Source organism: Pollicipes pollicipes, unplaced genomic scaffold (assembly GCF_011947565.3).
Source record: "Pollicipes pollicipes isolate AB1234 unplaced genomic scaffold, Ppol_2.1 Scaffold_6686;HRSCAF=7923_pilon_pilon_pilon, whole genome shotgun sequence".
Lineage (NCBI taxonomy): Eukaryota > Metazoa > Arthropoda > Thecostraca > Pollicipedomorpha > Pollicipedidae > Pollicipes > Pollicipes pollicipes.
This window is the reverse complement of record NW_023596921.1, coordinates 47,703,074-47,721,489: the sequence shown is the minus strand read 5'-3', so window position 1 is coordinate 47,721,489 and position 18,416 is coordinate 47,703,074. Positions and strand designations below refer to the sequence as shown.

Sequence of the window (18,416 nt, the reverse complement as noted above, 5' to 3'; positions counted from 1 at the left end):
AATACTGAAGTTACATATCTTTCACCTGAGGTATTAGCAGTTCCGTGTATGAAGGGAATTTTGTGGTCAATGGATAGTTCTACTGAAAATGTCAGAACTGAGCCTTCAACGAATTTTAACTTAAGGCAGAAAAAGTAGCTGTTCGCTCGGTATATCGACGAAAATGCCGTAAGACTCTGGGTAGCCGCAGTGCTGAAATCGATACGTGTGAATGACCATATTGAGGGTTCATTTCGATGGATTCGTCAACTGGTACGTTCGTGAATAGTGGTGAAGCTTCAAGGGATGCTAAGATGCACTGCCTTTCTCTGACTTACATCACTTCCGAAATTCGTGGGAACGAACTTTTGTGATTACTTGAAAACAATCGCTAAAAGCAATCCTCAGAAGCGCTCTGAGTAAGAAAAAAGCGTAACATCTAAGCATCCCTTGGCGCTTCGTCAATATTCACGAACGTACCAGCTGATGAAACCGTTGAAATAATTCTTGTGTTTGTTTATTCACACTGTCTATTCCAGCGCTGCGCTTTGCCGCCAGAGTCGTGATAAAAGCTCTTCAGATTTGCACAAACGACAAATTTCTCTGGTGCCCAGAAGGTAAAGATTATCGCCAAGTCGATAGGATCGTCATAGGATCACCACTTGGTGTGCTATCTGCGGAAGCCTATATGGCGCATATCTAGTCACGTGCTGTCTGTCGGCAGTAAGCAAACGAAGCCGACCACATACTGTCCACATATCGACGACATTTTCGTCGATATATCGAGCGAGCGGTAGATTCTGTGCCTTGAGTCAAAACACGAGGGAAACCCAATTCTGAAATTTACAGTAGGGCTATCAGTTGACCACAAAATCATGGTCTTAGGCGTGTCTGTTGATGCTTCCGATATGAAACACGTAACTTAAGTATTGAGAAGACCCACAGACACTGGCCATGGCTTGCGCGACCTCAGTAAGTGTTCAGATAGACATAAAGAGGGCGTGATCCGATCATACAAACATGGGGAAGTCAAACATTGCGCGATATGGCCGCTCATGCATCAGGGGCTCTTAAATTAGACACATTTTCGTCAACAAGTATAGCCTCGCTGATATAGAAAATCAAATTTGTCGGCAGGTTCACAAACACATCCACTAACGCGGTGAACAAAGTAACGGAGAAGTGAGTACGGACGTTAAACTGCGTAACCAGAGCAGGATGTCAACTGCATGCAACAATCTAACTATTAACCGCAAAATCCCAGAATATTGTTTTAGAGAATAGCCTGTTTTAATGAGTTCACTACTGAAAATAACCAACGTTGCCTACAAGTTCAAAGGCCCCATCGACAACTGCGCGCGTCGATCAAACTCGTACATTGGCCGCAATACTACCACACTGTCAGGGCGGATAGCGATGCACCTTCAGGACGGTGCGCCAAAGCGGCACGCGACTTTAGCTCATAGAAGGACACTATCGAGATGCGAATTGGTATACAATGCCTCCATACTGGCTAAGTGTACACAAAAAGTGAAACTGAAAATACTTGAAGCTGCTTGTATCCGGAACGAAGATCCGGCAATCAACAGGCAGATGGATATGCGGGGCACACTGTGGTTGTAGGACGGGCAGCCTCTGACACCCAGAGATAGGTCGCAAAATGGGGGGTGGGGGTAGGGGGGTGTGTGTGTGAAAAAGCCGGGTAAAGGTCTCACCAGTGCTCGTCATTATACGACGTACCCGCTAGTACTGTGCATGTGGACAGCTTTTCATAAAGTCAAATGACCTTTTTTGAGTAAAATAATGCAGAAATGTTGTTCTGAACCGACGCAACCGCGACTATTTCGTATAATGTTGGCATGGGTACCTGTGCGTATGCTGTCTAATGATGTTGGCAGGATCAATGAAACGTTACAACATAAGAAAGACACCCTTTGCAGCTATTTTTTCGATGATGGAGACGATTCATGCGGAAAGATTAATTTGGATCTGAAAAAAGGCAGTGCCAGATATGCTGTCATTTTCGCTGGAATTCACACGCACGCACGCACGCACGCACGCACGCACGCATTGTTACTCCCTATCAATAAAGACAATATTCAGCAAAACAGAGCTTCCATACCATGAAAGACATATATATATATATATATATATATATATATATGTGTGTGTGTTTGTGTGTGTGTGTGTGTGAGTGTATGTGTGTTTGCATGTGTGTGTGAGTACGCATCCATGTGAAAACCCTTGCTTTATCCCAACGCACCTTCCACAACTCAGGCTTGGAGTCGTCTGTTTGTAATGCATCGTTCTCGTTAAGATATGTCACCTTGAAAGTCAGAACTCTACAAATGTCAGCACCTAAGTTGAAATGCTTTGGTGCAAAGATCCGATTAGCCAGGCCGATACCACCCAGAGGCATTTGCGAGTTTGATGAAGAACAAGGTAGCTCCGCCCGCGCGCCCAACACGTGTGTGCGAACCCCCTGTCCTCAGAGACGACCGCCGTTCCTTGCGGGCGCTCGCAAAGCTGGTGAACAATTATTTTATATAGTTCGGAACAGGATTCTAAATCATGTATGGTTATCACTGCAATGCCTATGACAGAACGTGGTGGAGGCAATAGCATGACCACTGATGTGGGAATGCGAAGCATAGTAATGTTTCCGACGCCGCATTGACAGTGCAGCATCAGAAACATAACCCAAAGAAATATCCGTTTGGTTGTATGTTCCGTACAATCCGTTTGACGCTTGCCAGTGGCATAGCTTGTGTTTATTGACTCGAGTCTTCACCTTCTCATCACTTCAGCAAAACAACGTCCGTTCTCACGGTAAATGTATTGGCTAATGCAAGGCGGATTACAACAGATCGGACTGAGAGGCAAGGTAGTGTGACAGAAGCCGGTCGATCAAGTGGCGGCACAGCGTGCACTGCTCCGGCAGGCGGCAGCTGAACCAGTTGTGCTGGTCCTTCTCGTAGGCGTCCGTTATGGCGTCGCAGATCAGGCAGCGGCACGTCTCCACGGTCTGACACGTGTGGTCGTACATAACGCGACCAACAGTGCGTCGCAGCGGCAGTCCGGACGCGGCCGTTCGATGCAGCAGCTCGCTGGCCTGCGGACGCAAAATACGCCCAATCAGACACGCTGCGCGCCGAGCCGCTGGCAGACAGGCTGGAGCACTACTGACTGACCGGAAACCAACAGCGATGTAGTTAGTTTATCCAGCAAGTGCGTGGTGAATTTACCTTGTTATTTGAATGCATTTTCATGTAAATCTTTGCAAATGTTAAAAGGTAAGTTCCCGTTGTTTTAGGGCTAAGCGAGGTTGGATATAATAACATTCGCCTGCAACACATTTACGGATATATGGAAGCATGCACCGTCGGAGATGTCTCGAAAGGAGGCACCAAAACATAATTTTAGCGAGATGCATTTGGTAGGATTAGTAGAAGAGTGCTGTGATCAAGCATTGCAGCAAAATGCGATGCGTAGCACCCAAAACTTACCGGACTAAAGCTAACGAAAACTTGCTCGTGCTGGGCCTGGTCACTCCTTCCGTGCTCCATAGTATGAACAGGTTGTCAGGGACCGTTCACCAGCAGCAGGACCGTCTGCGAGGCAGGCCAGGTCGTCAATAACCACCAGCACCACGCATCGTGGTTTTGAGCGAATATGTGAAGTGACGTCATTTGGTGGTAGCGGGGAAAGGACAGCAAATGGAGACCATGTAATTTTCAGAAGGGGATTTGATTGGTCGCCACAGGCAAATCCTTAGCAGGGTATTCACAGACTGCTGCTGACGATCCTCCTCTCATTTGCCGGCTCTCCAGTTCCCAGAAACGGCCGGCGTGACGTTCCCGTTAATCCTATAATGAAAGATCCACCAAAAAGCTGCAAATGCATACGGCAATGGCTCCATACCCATTGATAACGATGCCCCAGGCAATTAGCACTTCGTTATGGACACCCCTGGGTCAAACGCGAGGGCGGGAAAGGGAAGGATTATGGCTGGCATTCATTTCGGCTTAGCCTGGGCACTTCCCCACCCGAGACCACCGGGGGTGGGGTCAACTCGTTAGCCGTCGCGGATCTGCGAGCGTGTGGCGTGGCCCTGTCGCAGAGTTGGCTGGGCCAGGGACCTCAGCGGGGTGTCTTCACTGAACTGCCACTGATATCGAACGTCCTGAGCCCAATCGGGTCAATCCCTGCCACGTCGCCGATAACCGCCGACAGTTATGCTGCCTTCTGGGAGCGGTTCCTTTTATGCCACGTCTGCGGTCGGGGGGGGGGGGGGGGGGCAGGAGAGGGGCGAGCGGCCGGGAGCTTACCGGCAGTTTGGGCTTACCTGAGCCGTTGGTGGCAAGCGGGGGCTGACTTCATTCGAGCCGTGGTCCGACAACATGACAGCCATGGATGCACGCACACTATACTTGAAATGCGACGCATGTATGTAGCAGGTTAGCTTAATTATCATTAGGAAACCGTCCCTAAGATGTATCATCTTCATGCAAAATGAAAGAGAGCATCTCTTTCACCCTCACTCTTTCCCGTACTTTCTGGCATCTTCACGAATGCTCCGTCTGCTGTTTAAGTTATGTGTCCCATCGCAGCCACAGCAATAGTCCTTAGCTGTAGGTATCTATAAATTCTACCGACCGTTCAAATGTTGCTCGGATTAGTGGGCACAAAGAAACCGGAGATAAAAAGATGCTCGCATTTTGAGATCCGAATCCTTAGCTGCGTAGATTCGGACTCGTATTCCAGATTGGGTAAATGTACGTCGGGGAACTCTGACTTCTACACGTATGATCTGTCAGCTTGTTGGCTGGTTTGTACGCGGCTGCCAGCGGTGCGCTTTTTAAATCCGCCGAAACTGGAAGGGGGGGGGGTGTATGTGAAATAGCACACGTGACCAAAGACTTTGGCTGCAACGCCAACATGTGCGTGGTACATGTAGTTCTTGCAAGAAGAGTTGTGCCGAAAGATTGTTTAAATGCAATTTATTTCGATGTTGAAATGATGGTTTTTAATGTTCGGCTGTAGCTTTAAGGATTACAGTGCGGATTATTAGGGTTTGAATGTCGTTATCAGGGTACACCGACTGATTAAAAATTGCACGAGTCGTTCAAATTAGGATCTTCGGCTCTAATACATATCAATGATGCATTGCGTGTGCCCTATACATCTCGTTAACCAATATACGTTAGTGTATATGCGTTCTGACTCACATTTGGTTCTCCGCTTAATGCCCTGATGCGGGTTATTGCGAAAATCGCTCATCGTAAACAGCACATATAGGACTTTTATTTAGATATTCAGATGACACTGCTAAGTTTGCTTTTTCTTTTGAGTGCAATGCACTGAAATCTTGGGGAGAGAAAACTAAATGCCTCGAAATTGCGTATATATCTGGCCATGCCAGATATGTGCGTAATTGAAGATCGTGTGTTGGGGGGGGGGGGGAGAGTCTGTGGAGGGGGCATCTGAGCAGCTGCCCGGCTGCCGCTGTCACGCCTCCAAGAGATAAAATATAATGAGGAACCCATTGGTCAGCACACGAGCCAGATGATATTACACGCACGACTCGGCACTTTATGACTCCGGTACAAATGACATCAACGCACACGTGTGAGCCACGGGGCTAGGATGAAGCGGGTGACCGGCCTATTGGCGGGATACTGGGTCTGGTCAGGCACCATGAATGGCTATCTCCCCGTACATGGTTGTGCACCCTTAACCACGGAATCTCACCTTCACTGTATGGCTGCTAATATTATTGAAACGGAGCAAAAACGGATCCAGGTGCACCGAAAAAGTGAAACGTCCTAAATGTCATAGTACCCCTAAATTAACAGGGATCGCAGACCAACGGTGGATACACTGGCAATAGCCCGCTGGGTATCGACCCTAGGAGCCCCTTCGTCCTTAAGCAATCCACACAGACTGTATGCATTCGGCGCCCCAGCACATTCACGCGCCCGCGTCACACGGCCCACTCTTGGCTCGCATACAGGTAGCAACCCGTATCCAACGCCTTGGCATTATAATTGGCACGTCTGCGTGAGCCTCCGTTCAGCTAAGTTAGATTTAATTTGACACATCTCAAACACCCAAGGAAGCTACGCTTATGTCAGTTAAAGCACATTGGTTCGATTTGCTATCAGCTTGGCACAGATGCGGGAACTGGGTCGGCATCCGGCATACCAAAGCTGGACAACTCTTTGCGGGCTCCCTTTTTGGACATGGTTCCCTCGCGTCTTGTCCACGATGGGGCGGCCTACCGCTGCTTCGGCCACACCCACCGCTCGTAGCTTTCCGCTGCTGCGCGCACGCCTTATGCGGTGCCCCGTTCAGCAAGGAGACGCCGCCTCCGGCGCTTCTGTGTCCTGGTCTGCCGGAGCGAGGGTTGCGTCCTGGTGTCCTGGTTGTCCTGGTCTGCCGGAGCGGTTGGTTGGTACCGCCCCGCCCCGCGTCCCTCAGAGGCCTGGATGTAGGCAGAGCCACTGATGGGACGATGGAGCCCACCGGCAGAAAACAAGCGCCCGGCATAACGTGCGTTCACGCCTTACGGTCTCCACGGCCGGCGAACTCTGAAAACTCGGCCTGACCGGCCTGTCCGATGACCTGGTCGGTCCCTTGTCGCGCTTCCTATAAACGGTGATGGCGGGGGATATCTATCCGCACGGAGCATTCCGTTGCCAAGGGCTTACAAGGCCTGGCTTACACTACGTCGGAAGAGAACGGGCAGTGGCCTGGCTTCTCCCGAGGCGTTGTATACCATCGGATAGATCCCGTTTCCGTCGTACATAACCCTGTATCCTGAGTGATCCGAACTGATTCCTGACCATACTATGAGCTATGCATCTCCATGCCATCACGCCTGAGGTCGTGTGAGGAACAAACGAACGAGTCGACAGTCTCTTAGTTCAGAAATAGAACTGCGCCGTGCATTGGAGTCGCGCTACCCATCAAACATTTATCTACGTAAGAGCAGGACTGCAGTCGCCTGGCCCCTTCTCAATAGCCGAGACGTACTGCTCGGGCGCGTTCCGCACTTTCACTCGCGGCCACTTCTGCTACTTCGTGACTTGTCACTTGTTTATCGGACAGCTGGATGCGAATCGAAAAAAAATGTGATATGTCAGTCTGGCTGGAGCTTTGCGAGCTGGGGGGTAAGAGGCGTAATTGTAAGCGAAGTCCGCGTCCGAAAACTGGATAGGCTTACCTGAGAACTCTGCCGTTCCTAGCCGTCGGGAAAAACTACAGAAACCATAGACAGGCAAGCTGACAAGCTCACAAATAGACCCAATGTTCCAGCTCAAACAAGCTGTCACGGACATGCAGATACGACCGGTGCGCCGCGCCCGGCCACAACGCGGGATGGGCGAGGGGCGTGATGAGCCGATACGCCTCCGTGGGCCGTCTACAACGGCTCAGACAAGACAGCCTCTGCGCAGGCTAATGAACAAGCTGTCGCACCGAAGCGTGCTTCACCGGCCTCGGTCACTGTGCCCACCCACGCCAGGCGCGAGTGCCCTGCCGCCGCTAGACCAAATCTCCTCCAGCATCGCTGCAACGTTTAACAATTAAAACGCAGTCCGTCATCTGTATTTACAAAATCATTCACACGTATTGACCACACCAGCCTTCTTCTCTGACCTTTATTCGCCGCCTTGAGCATTGCATTCCATCGCTACACGCGGGCCCAGCGCCGGAACCGCGTGATGTGCTCCCCCTCATCCTTACTTATGTGCTCACACCTCTCGCCTCGAGACCCAGCACGGGACCGGGAGAACCGCTTCGTTAATTCCCTCCCTCTTCCCCAATTACACAGGAGGGAAAAGGTTGCCGTAGCCCGCGCCCGCTCGTTGGGGAGGGGTCAAGTGACACCTTCGTAGCGTGCAGCCGTTCATGGTCCGGTTGGGACGAGGAAAACAGCCCGAATACTCACATCGTACGTATCCCGTTGTCCCGTTGCTCGCGGAGCTAGAGGTCGTCGCTAGGTGTGCCGATGATGCAGCTGTGACGCAGCCCGGCACGCAGAGCGTGGTCAGGTGTCCCTGCGGAATGTGGACCACCGCGTATTTGGTGTCATCGACGACGGCGTTCTTGGGAGTAAGTTCGTCTCTGACTCCACGAACTGCCCATCTCCGCGCCTCTTGATGGATCGAGGAACAGTCAGTCGATGACAGAGGACAGGGTAGCCTCCATGATCAGCTACAGCGGCAGCTGCACGGTCCCGCCATCAGCTGCGGGTAGCAATCTGCTGCGGACCGGATGGGCGCGAAGTCTTTACAAACGTACTACGTCAAAGTAATGCGCGGGCACTCCGTACTCTGCACTGTCTCAGTCCGTCATCAAATAGCCCGAGCATAATATTCACAATAATATTCATAATATTCACCGAGCATAATAGCACTCGGGCATAATATTATGCCCGAGTGAGCCAGAGTCACATGCAACACTTCCATCCCATGCACCGAAAAGGTGGTATAAAGTGCTGAGCAAAAACTGATCAATGTGACTGGTTGGTTTTAGTATATTGGCAAATCATAGATTACCCGACTGCTGTTGAATTTTAATTCTTAATATACCGCTATGTTGAATCCCACGTGCAACAATGGTATATTAATATTTAATGGTCACTTAGAAGATTCTATCAAAGCTGGCGGCGAACGTTTCAACGTCGCCCAGGTCTCCGCGACGCATGCGGTGTCGTGCCGTGTGACGAGAGCTCGTTTTGCGTAAAATATCAAATGTTTACTACTCTTTTTGACGATCGCTTGATAACCTGTGCCGTCCCCTGGTTTCTCTCGACAGATTATTTTACCCAACTTGACAGCTAACACAATATACGAGGTGCGCGTGCAGGGTGCGACCGTGTCCAGACTGGATCACAACAAGGTCTACAAAGGCCAGCAGTCCGCCTCCAGAAAGGTCAGTCGAGAGATGCCGTCTGCTCTGATTATTACTCGACGAGTTCATGTCGAGAATGTCATGCCAGTTTGTTGCATTTGTCTAACAATTTTGAACGTGATGCTATGTTTTCGATCGCCTTAAGACGCATTTAACTTGCTCAGCCATTTAGCTTCGTTGCTACTCACGCACTCTGCGGCAAAAGACAAGGACGGCAAAACACCGCGATTGTATTGCGTTGCGGCAACATCCTGAATATTTTCCTCGTTTGCCCACGCACGGCTACCGGCGAGAGCCCGCTAACCGCACTACGCCTTGCCTAGCAGCATCACGCTCCAAGAACTCGCTGGGGTCGCTCGTGTCATTGACTTGTTGACAGCCAGAATACGCTTGATGTTCACTGCAGGTAGTTGTTACATCATCATAGAAGCTGCTTGCATACCAATTCATAATGATTTGTCTCCCAAATTGCAAAATTGTCTCGTGTCCGTCAATTGAGACGTGATGTTTTTGTTCTCAGGTCACGAGCATGCAAGCTCATGGTGCTTTACTGCACGTGCCTGCTCTGAATCCAGCTGTCTGAGTCTCCTATCTCTCTGAACGTCACCGGCAGGTGCGCTTGGGAGAAGGCTGTGAGGAGGTGCAGCACATTAACACGTGGAAGCTGCAGCCGCACACGACGCTTGCCAGCTCGGAGGTGGCCGGCATCTTCTTCGTCTGCCTACTGCTCCTCTCCGCTATTCTTGTCGTTTTCATCTGGAGGTTGGTCCGTCGGCCTGCTTTTCATCGGTATGAGCGCACAGTGCGTTGAAGGCATGTGATTCGAAGGCTGGGTGTTTACAAGGTTTCGACGCCTGTTCATAAGTATAATTTGGCTGAAGTTTGTTTTAATATAAACCTGTGGCTTCCACAAGCCACATAAATGACTACCCCACTTCTAATACAAAATGTCGAGTTTCAGGATCCATGGCCACAGCAAAGTGTATGCTATATTCAGAATTTAACAACAGTTTGTGACCATGCGTAACTTAGCATTACTGTGTATTAGTTGGGACTCAAGGTATAGTATTCTCGTCGACTTTAATTACCGTTTGCGGAGGTGAAGAAGTGCACTTTTTGTCACCGACAAAATTTAGAAGAGTCTTAGTTGTCACCTGAAGCCAAATCTATCAGAAACCGTTGCATTATGCCTCTAACTACCACGAACCACGCAACACGAGTGTAAAAAAAAAATGCAGTTGGTTATGAACATAAAGCATTTTTGTTTCGGAAGTTTCATTTGCATAGTATAATTTTCTGGCCATGCCAAAAGTCCCGGTGGTTAGGACACAACTCTTTGTACACGAGTGGTCGGGGCAGCGGGCTTAAGGTCGATGAGCACCTTAGTTTTACAGGGTGTAAACCTTGGCCAATAAATAATCACTCTCCACCGCTTTGCTATCAGCCTGTACGTTCATTTCGATGTTCAAACTACACCACCGTAAGTCGAGAATTGCTGTGATGTTTTATATCACAGCTCTGTACTGTGTCTATAACTACAGTGTCTGCGATACAATTTCATAGTTTTCCTTAGTTCCCAAAATTCATATGTTTAAGCCTTTACAATCCACGATTTGGAAATATTTACCCCTAAGCTAGAACCACCAACCATAACTCCAGCAATGGACAACCCTCTTCATGGCCTGGGCTACAGGGATGGCGGATCAATGTCCGCGTAACGAACGAGTCGTGCGTGGCGGAGTCGGTTGATTGTTTCGGATTTTGGGCACTGAGACTATTCTTCATACGACGACATTGTTTAGTGTCCTGCAACAATTCTTATTTCAGCGCCGCTCATGGAACAGGATCGAGACTTTTTGAAGCATCTTTTGAATAACGTGCATACCACATTCGCCCATAGCATTTGCCCCGCCGTACCGTCACGGATGTATTCACATACAGGGCACCACGTGTTCCAGCTGTGGGCTTAGGACCTAATGAGCACATATCACGAACTCGTAAAAGTATAACAAGACGTAAAATATTTACTACATTAACCCGCACTGTGTCATTATACTGTTTTGTATCTTAGCACGGCGTGCGGCGTCAATATCTCACAGCGGCTGCGGTATGCCGCTCACTGGGGCGTCCCTGTTTCGAACACTGGGACTGTCAAATGTCCGGCACAGGAGTGGCCGCGTGCCCGGCACAGGAGTAGTCGTTCACTGGGGCGTCCCTGTTTCGAACACTGGGACTGTCGAATGTCCGGCACAGGAGCAGTCGTTCACTGGGGCGTCCCTGTTTCGAACACTGGGACTGTCGGATGTCCGGCACAGGAGCGGCCGCAAGCCCGGCACAGGAGTAAACGTTCACTGGGGCGTCCCTGTTTCGAACACTGGGACTGTCGAATGTCCGGCACGGGAGCGGCCGCAAGCCCGGCACAGGAGTAAACGTTCACTGGGGCGTCCCTGTTTCGAACACTGGGACTGTCGAATGTCCGGCACAGGAGTGGCCGCGTGCCCGGCGCAGGAGTACTCGTTCACTGGGGCGGCCGTGTGTCCGCCACGGATAGGCCGCGTGCCGGCGCAGGAGCCGCCGTTCAGCACTAGGGCGGCCTCGTTTTCAGAACAAGAGAGGATGCATGTCCTGCACAGGAGAGGACGCGTGTCCGTCACAGGAGAGGCCGCGTGTTTGGCTCAGGAGCAGCCATCCAGCACTGAAGCGGGCACACGCTCGGCGCTGGAGCTGCCGCATGTCTGGAGAAGAGAGGCAGCAGGAGAGGCGGCATGTCCGGTGCAGGAGAGGCTGCATGTCCGACACAGGAGAGGCCGCGTGTCCGGCACTTGAGTGGGTGCGTGTTCGGCATTAGGGTGTGCACACGTTCGGCACTGGAGCGGCCGCATGTTCGACAGAGGAGAGGCCGCGTGTCCAGCACCTGAGTGGGTGCGTGTTCGGCACTAGGGTGTGCACACGTTCGGCACTGGAGCGGCCACATGTTCGACACAGGAGAGGACGCGTGTCCAGCACCTGAGTGGGTGCGTGTTCGGCACTAGGGTGTGCACACGCTCGGCACTGGAGCGGCCGCGTGTTCGACACAGGAGAGGCCGCGTGTCCGACGCAGGGCTGGAAAGCGCTGGTGCCGGGCTGCGCAGCGCTTAACCCTGGCTCTGATTTGGCCGTTTTTCATGACGAGGACTGATGGTGGTTGGGGGGGGGGGGGGGGGGGGGGGGGGAGGGGGGGGGAAGGAAACGTCGATGCGACCCCCGTGTCGTTTCCGATCTGAAAAAGATAAGGTCTTCCGGAAAAAAAACAATGCTTTGGACGCCGGAAGTTTGGGCGCGATTGCACGATCTTGAACAGGAGAGGTATCTTCCGGAAACCTTAAGGGGTTGCATGCCAAGCTGAGGGCTAGGCGAGGGCAATCAGGGCGAGGGCTGATAAATTAAACATGGCCAAACATCACGTTTGACGCGTTCATCATGCAGTTATTAGTATTACTTGTGTAGGCTTAATGGCCAGTTTCCCAGAGATTTAACATCACCATTAGCTGGGGCTTAATTGGATGTAATTGTTGAGACAACAGGACAGGTTTTGCATGACTTTGATGACACCAACTACACACCAACAATTTGACTACCATTCAGCAATAGTTTTGCCCCTGGATCAATGATTGGCTTCCTGAGTGATGCAACAGGGTGATTATCCTCCACCCTGAAATGCAGCTGTCTGTTAACCTACTGCCTTCACAAATGCACATAATTTATTTTGCGTTTGTAATTTATCACGTGTATAACCGATGTAGGCCTCGCACACCGCCTACCGCACCTCAGATTTAGCGAATTGACCGGTTGACAGGCTTGAGATAACATCTTTTATATCGTCACGATATCGTGCATGGAGCTAAATGAAGGGACAATGTTAGCAGCAAACGCACAAGATACTTTTACACGCCTTAGCACTTTCATTTGTTCGTCCCGGCTCGGCTGGTTAGAGTGCCTGCCTTCTGATTCACCACCCATGGCGGAGTGGGTTCGAATCGCTTAGATGCTCGCTTTTTGCCCTTGACAGGCCTGGCCTACGGCCGGTGGCAGCGGTCGCGGTAAAAGTCAGTTGACATGGCAGGACGGATCGTGCCGAACATCGTAGCACGTTAAACTTTTACCATTGAAGTCTGCGTTGCCTAGAATTGCGCGGTCGGATGGTTAAGATCAGGGATCACACAACAGCAATAGCGTGAATTCAGATCCCTGAAATGCATCCATTCAAAGAGTTTGGATCAAGTCTTTGAAAAAAGGTGCTGAAGGTGTGCAAAGATATACACACAACGACACACACATACACACACACACACACATACACACACACACACACACACACACACACACACACACACACACACACACATACACACACACACACACACACACACACACACACACACACACACACACACACACACACACACACACACACACACACACACACACACACATATATATATATATATATATATATATATATATATATATATATATATATATATATATATATATATATATATATAAGATATCTATCTATCTATCTATCTATCTATCTATCTATCTATCTATCTATCTATATATATATATATATATATATATATGTATGTATATACACAACAAACACTCCTTAACGTGAACTCTGATCCCTGAAATGCATCCATTCAAAGAGTTCGGATCAAGTCTTTGAAAAAAGGTGGTAAAGGTGTGCAAAGATATCTTGTGCATCTGCTGATGCCATTGTTGCATGGGTTTTGCACCAGATTAGGTTATGGAGAGCATGGTAGAAAGTGCGAGGGCTAAACCGGTAAAATACCTGCGATTTTGCGAGGATAGTAAAGACCGCCAACGGTTCTGGTTGCTGGGATGATGACGCCACCTGGCCAAAAGGGATATTATTTTCAGGTGCTTGTAGCATCCTGCCAATCTGTAGATCTAGGGCTACACGGATGCATCTTTGCCATATACATAGGGTTGAGTGAGGGGGTTTGGGGACTCAGTACAAAATGACTGAGCGACCTCCAAAATGCCATTAAAACAGATTTTCTCCACATTTGACCCACATCCCTTTCAGAGTTGGGAGCAGGGGTGTAGTTTCTCGAAAATCTTCTTTCTTTTTTTGCAGATCTGAGCTCTAAACCGTGCTTAATGATGAAAACATATGAATACAATTTTTGTCAACTACCAAATCCGGTAGATCGGAAGCTTTTCCATCCCTGACCTCATGTGCGAACGTCACTAAAATTCTACCCATGGTTTGCTCTTATGTTAATAAACCAGAAGCTACTAATTATAAGTTGATCCTAAGAGAACAAGACAGTCCCAATTTAGAGCGAACAATTAACAACCGAGTGGAAGGACCTGGCTCACGTCACTTGCCCTTATCGAGACCAAGTACGCGGAACCTCCAAATCCTTAACAGAGGGCAGCTGTTCGAGCAAACGTGACTGAGCTGGAACATCACTGAGGCAAGCTAATTATTTTACCGGGTCAAAGACAACACAATTCATGTGTCCCGCCCAGCGTTACCGATGTCCCGGGTCCAAGACTACGGCGACCAGTTGCCACCCAGCATCATCACATCAAGAAACAAGGACTTCCTCCGGTCCCCTAACCGGTATTTAAGGCTCCGGGGACAGGCGTTTTTGCACCTGAGAGCGGTAGGTATGCTGATGATATTTATGCACAGAGACGCCGGGGCGAACTGATCCAGTTCTCCCTTAACAAAAAGGTTAGGTAATGATTAAATAGTGTCGTACGTTATGCGTTATGCGTGATATGCAACCTGCTTTCTCCCCGGGTGGGTAAATTACTGATGTATGACCGCCTGGCTCATCATGCTGATCAGCTGTTCGGACTTGGTCGAGGGCAGCGCTGATTCGGTCAGTGGAGCTTGCTGCGTTAACATCAGCTTCTGATGCCGCCCGAGACCATCCGGACCCGGTCCTCCCTCCCGTCTGCGTGGTCTCGAGGGCTCCTGCACGGACTCAGTCGCATAGCTTTCTCGGGCTAGAGAGGATCAATTCCATAATGGCTCAAGGGGCGACTTCAGTTTTCTGCAATGTTTGGCAAGCATGCCTGAGTGGTGGATGAATACAGTGTAATTGAGGTCGAAGCGAAGGCATTTCAGCAATAAATTTGGCATTCATCCAAAACAAGTTTCGAAGCTAAAAAGGACAACTGGAAACTGTCGGGCGCTGCTCCGAGTCAGCGTGACTAATAACCAGCCTCACGCGCAATGATTCCGCCTAAATTGAGTCATTCAAAAGACTAAACTCACCAGCAATCTGTTTGACATGTTGAACAAATCATAAATCGTACCTTGAGGGCAGCCTCCGCCAACTTTTTCAGTAAAGTAGCGCCAGAGCTGAAAGACGGTGGGTGCAGCACGGGGAGCGATCCACAGTTACCGCACGCTGTTAAGACCACTCAACTCATAAGTGCCATTCTCCGCAGCAACGCGCTCGTCACGAAGTCTGAATGGTTTCTGCAGACAGCACCAGCCTCGGCTTTCTGTGCTGTTCGATTGCAGTACGGCGCTATCGAGCGCTCGGGCCTGGCAGCCATTGTTTTCTGACCGCCTCGCTGTTGAGCGCGACTGCCATGCCATGACTTGGTAATATGAGCATGATGTGGCCCGCGATGTCAGCCTCAGTCCATCTGACTGACAGCGATAGGTTGTACCCACGCTGCTGCATCCGGAGAAAGCTTGGCCCAATATGCAATGCAAGAAACATGGTCATGTACGACATATGGAAGAATGCGAGCTCACAGCATGCTTACAATACGTGCCATCAAAAGTGATAGCAAATTTTTTCCTATGTGTCAGCTTCTTGAAACCGCGAAGGTCGGTCGCTAAGGTATGAGCATAAAACTTGCTGTTCAGGTAGAACCTTAGGCTGGATCTTCAGACTTCAGCATTCCAACACATCCGTTGGCTTCATGCTTAGCTATCGCCATAGGCACTTTAACCAACGCCTACTTCGCAGTTCACCTTTTGTAAATGCTATGTTGCCGCATTATTGAAAAAGAAGCACGCTTGACCGGGCAGCGGCTTTGCGTTCTGCCAGATCTCGCGGATTAAAAACGTGTGCTGATCGAAACGATAAGATAATGGTGGCTTGTGGTCGTATATTGATTACCTAATTTGCTTGATATAGTTAATTATACTCGGTACCAGATGGGATGCCCGAAAATGCATAGGAAATCAGGAAAGGTGCACTAAAAAATAATTATATCGGATACAGTTGCACTGAGGTTATGATTCCGACATGGCTCGGCTTTCTCATTGGTGTTGTTTTTCATTGGTGTTGTATTGTATTCGTGCTTGCACTCAGTAGTCAGACGGGTTCCAACAATAATGCCGGCCAGACACCGTTCGCTGGATCGTGGCGGTTTATGCAATCTTAAAAGTTCAGCAGCACACGATAGTCAACTTACCAGAAACCATGGATTTCCGGTAGTATGCAATCGTCCAAAGTCACGCACCAGTCTCAGATGATCCATTAAGGATTTCTGACACAACACAGATCGCCCCGTCGTACTGAATCGTTGTTGAGCAGCTAACCGGTCAGTGAAGTCATATGCCTCTCCGAGGTACCGCGTTACGGTCCGCTGCCCGGCTCAGCCACAGCCACCGGCTCTGCCAGCGATTGGCCTTGGCTCTGTCTCATTGTCGCCGTGTAGCTAAGCTTGACAGGATACTGTGTCTGTTTGAACTTGAAGGGAATGTCAAGTAATGTGAGTGCGATTTATAAGGAGGAACATGATGAACGCGCATTACTTTACGGAAGCGTTGGTTCACATTTAGAGATATTGAGACAAACATCAGATATGATGGAAAACGTTCTCTTATAACTAAAAGTATGATTTTGATTGCATAAGTATGTTCTAAATTACGTGTTTACACAATTTTAGAAGTTCTTCTCAATGCGTTATCGCTTGTTTCCGTCATGGAACGTTTTTATGACGTCAGAGTCGCTTCCAACTTGACCGTGTGAGATTTGCCACTAGCGTTCGGTGGGCTCACTTACGGCACTTGAAACGCCGCAATATTATATTTGTGTCCGTCCATGTAAGGTTATCCTCCCAACCGAAATCCAAACCTTTTGAGTGCGACCAATCTGCATGGCGGCAGTCAGCATTCGGCCAACGACCAGTTAAGCCATTGATTTCGTTTCTCAATCGCGAATCGCGTTTTGTGATATATAAACCCAGACATATGGGCAGTCCTTCTAGTTATGACCGACATGAGGCTGAGGATGGAATGATGTAAGGATAGCGTCGTAACCGAGAATGCAAATGTAAGTAATAAAAGAGCATGACACCACGGAAAATATGCAAGAACACCACGAGAAAAGGCAACAACACGCGCACATGCCGCTAATAAGTTACAAGAACGCGCTCAGATACCAACACCATTCTTGCGGCGCTTGGAGGACCGCAAGTGAGCTTACCGTCCGCTATCGCGACAACTCTCACACGGCCAGTCTGGCAGTGTCTCTGTCGTGAAAACGTTCCATGACGTGAGCAATGAGGTATAGCGGGGCGCATTTGCTAAATAGCGCTAAATAGCGAAAGTTTGTTATTAAGGGCAACGTTTTGCACGTTAATCAGACTAAGAGTTACAAAAGAGCTATTTCCATTACATCTGAGATTTGCCTCAACGGTTTCAAATGTGGAACACTCCTGATGTAGTGCAATGCTCGGCAGGGTCCCTCCTGCCTTCTGACGGTACCCGGCTTTTAGTGTGGCCGTTGCCACCGGCCACAGGCCATCCCAGCCAAGCGCAAACAGCAAGCGCTTAAAGCGACACAGATCCGTCCTGCCACGAGTGGGAGGACCGGGAGACTCCGTGTTCCTGAGCTATCGGGATGGGCAAAGGTGGTACAGTTTATCACACGTTTGTGTCCTCAGACGGCGGCGGACGCTGTGCCCGAACAAGACGAGCGACAAGCCGGCGGGCAGCCAGGCCGGCTGGCCGGCGCCCTCTCAGGAGTCGGTGCCCGCTCCCCTGTTCGCGCAGCACGTGAGCCAGCTGCGAGCTGACGCCGACGAGGGACTCAGACGGGAGTGGCAGCTGCTGCAGATGGCAGCGCCCCTGGCGGACGGCACTTCAACTAGTGGCACGACCGCGGTCCCGACGGCAGGGACGGGGGCGGCAGCCTGTAAGTCACTGCCGTGTTGGCAGCTCAGAGCTGCAGACAAGGAGCTGTTGTTCACTTGCAAATTAAACAACGCTTGTCGCGATTTGACAAACGCGACAGTAAATGGCATTGCATCGCATTACCCCCGCGCCAGAATTAGGTACAACCCAGAAAGGACGACTATTGTTACGTTTTTTCTTAAACCGTGATTTCTCACTTCATCGACATTTTCTCCAGTCGTTTTTCCGAGAACCAGCCACAGCATAGCATCAAGACTCCACATCCACATCCACCTGGCATCCAAGACATCCACAACAGTCGGGACGTTGTTTCGTTCCGAAACAATGCCCTTTGTGA

General features: G+C 49.8%; 1 long non-coding RNA gene across 1 annotated transcript; it reads left to right on the top strand.

The window, feature by feature from the left end:
* The first annotated feature begins 8,831 nt into the window (after window positions 1-8,831).
* Window positions 8,832-17,895, top strand: LOC119107196 (uncharacterized). Its single transcript, XR_005095220.1, has 3 exons — window positions 8,832-8,916; window positions 9,509-9,657; window positions 17,830-17,895. It is a non-coding gene; the product is annotated as an uncharacterized LOC119107196 (long non-coding RNA).
* Window positions 17,896-18,416: the final 521 nt, after the last annotated feature.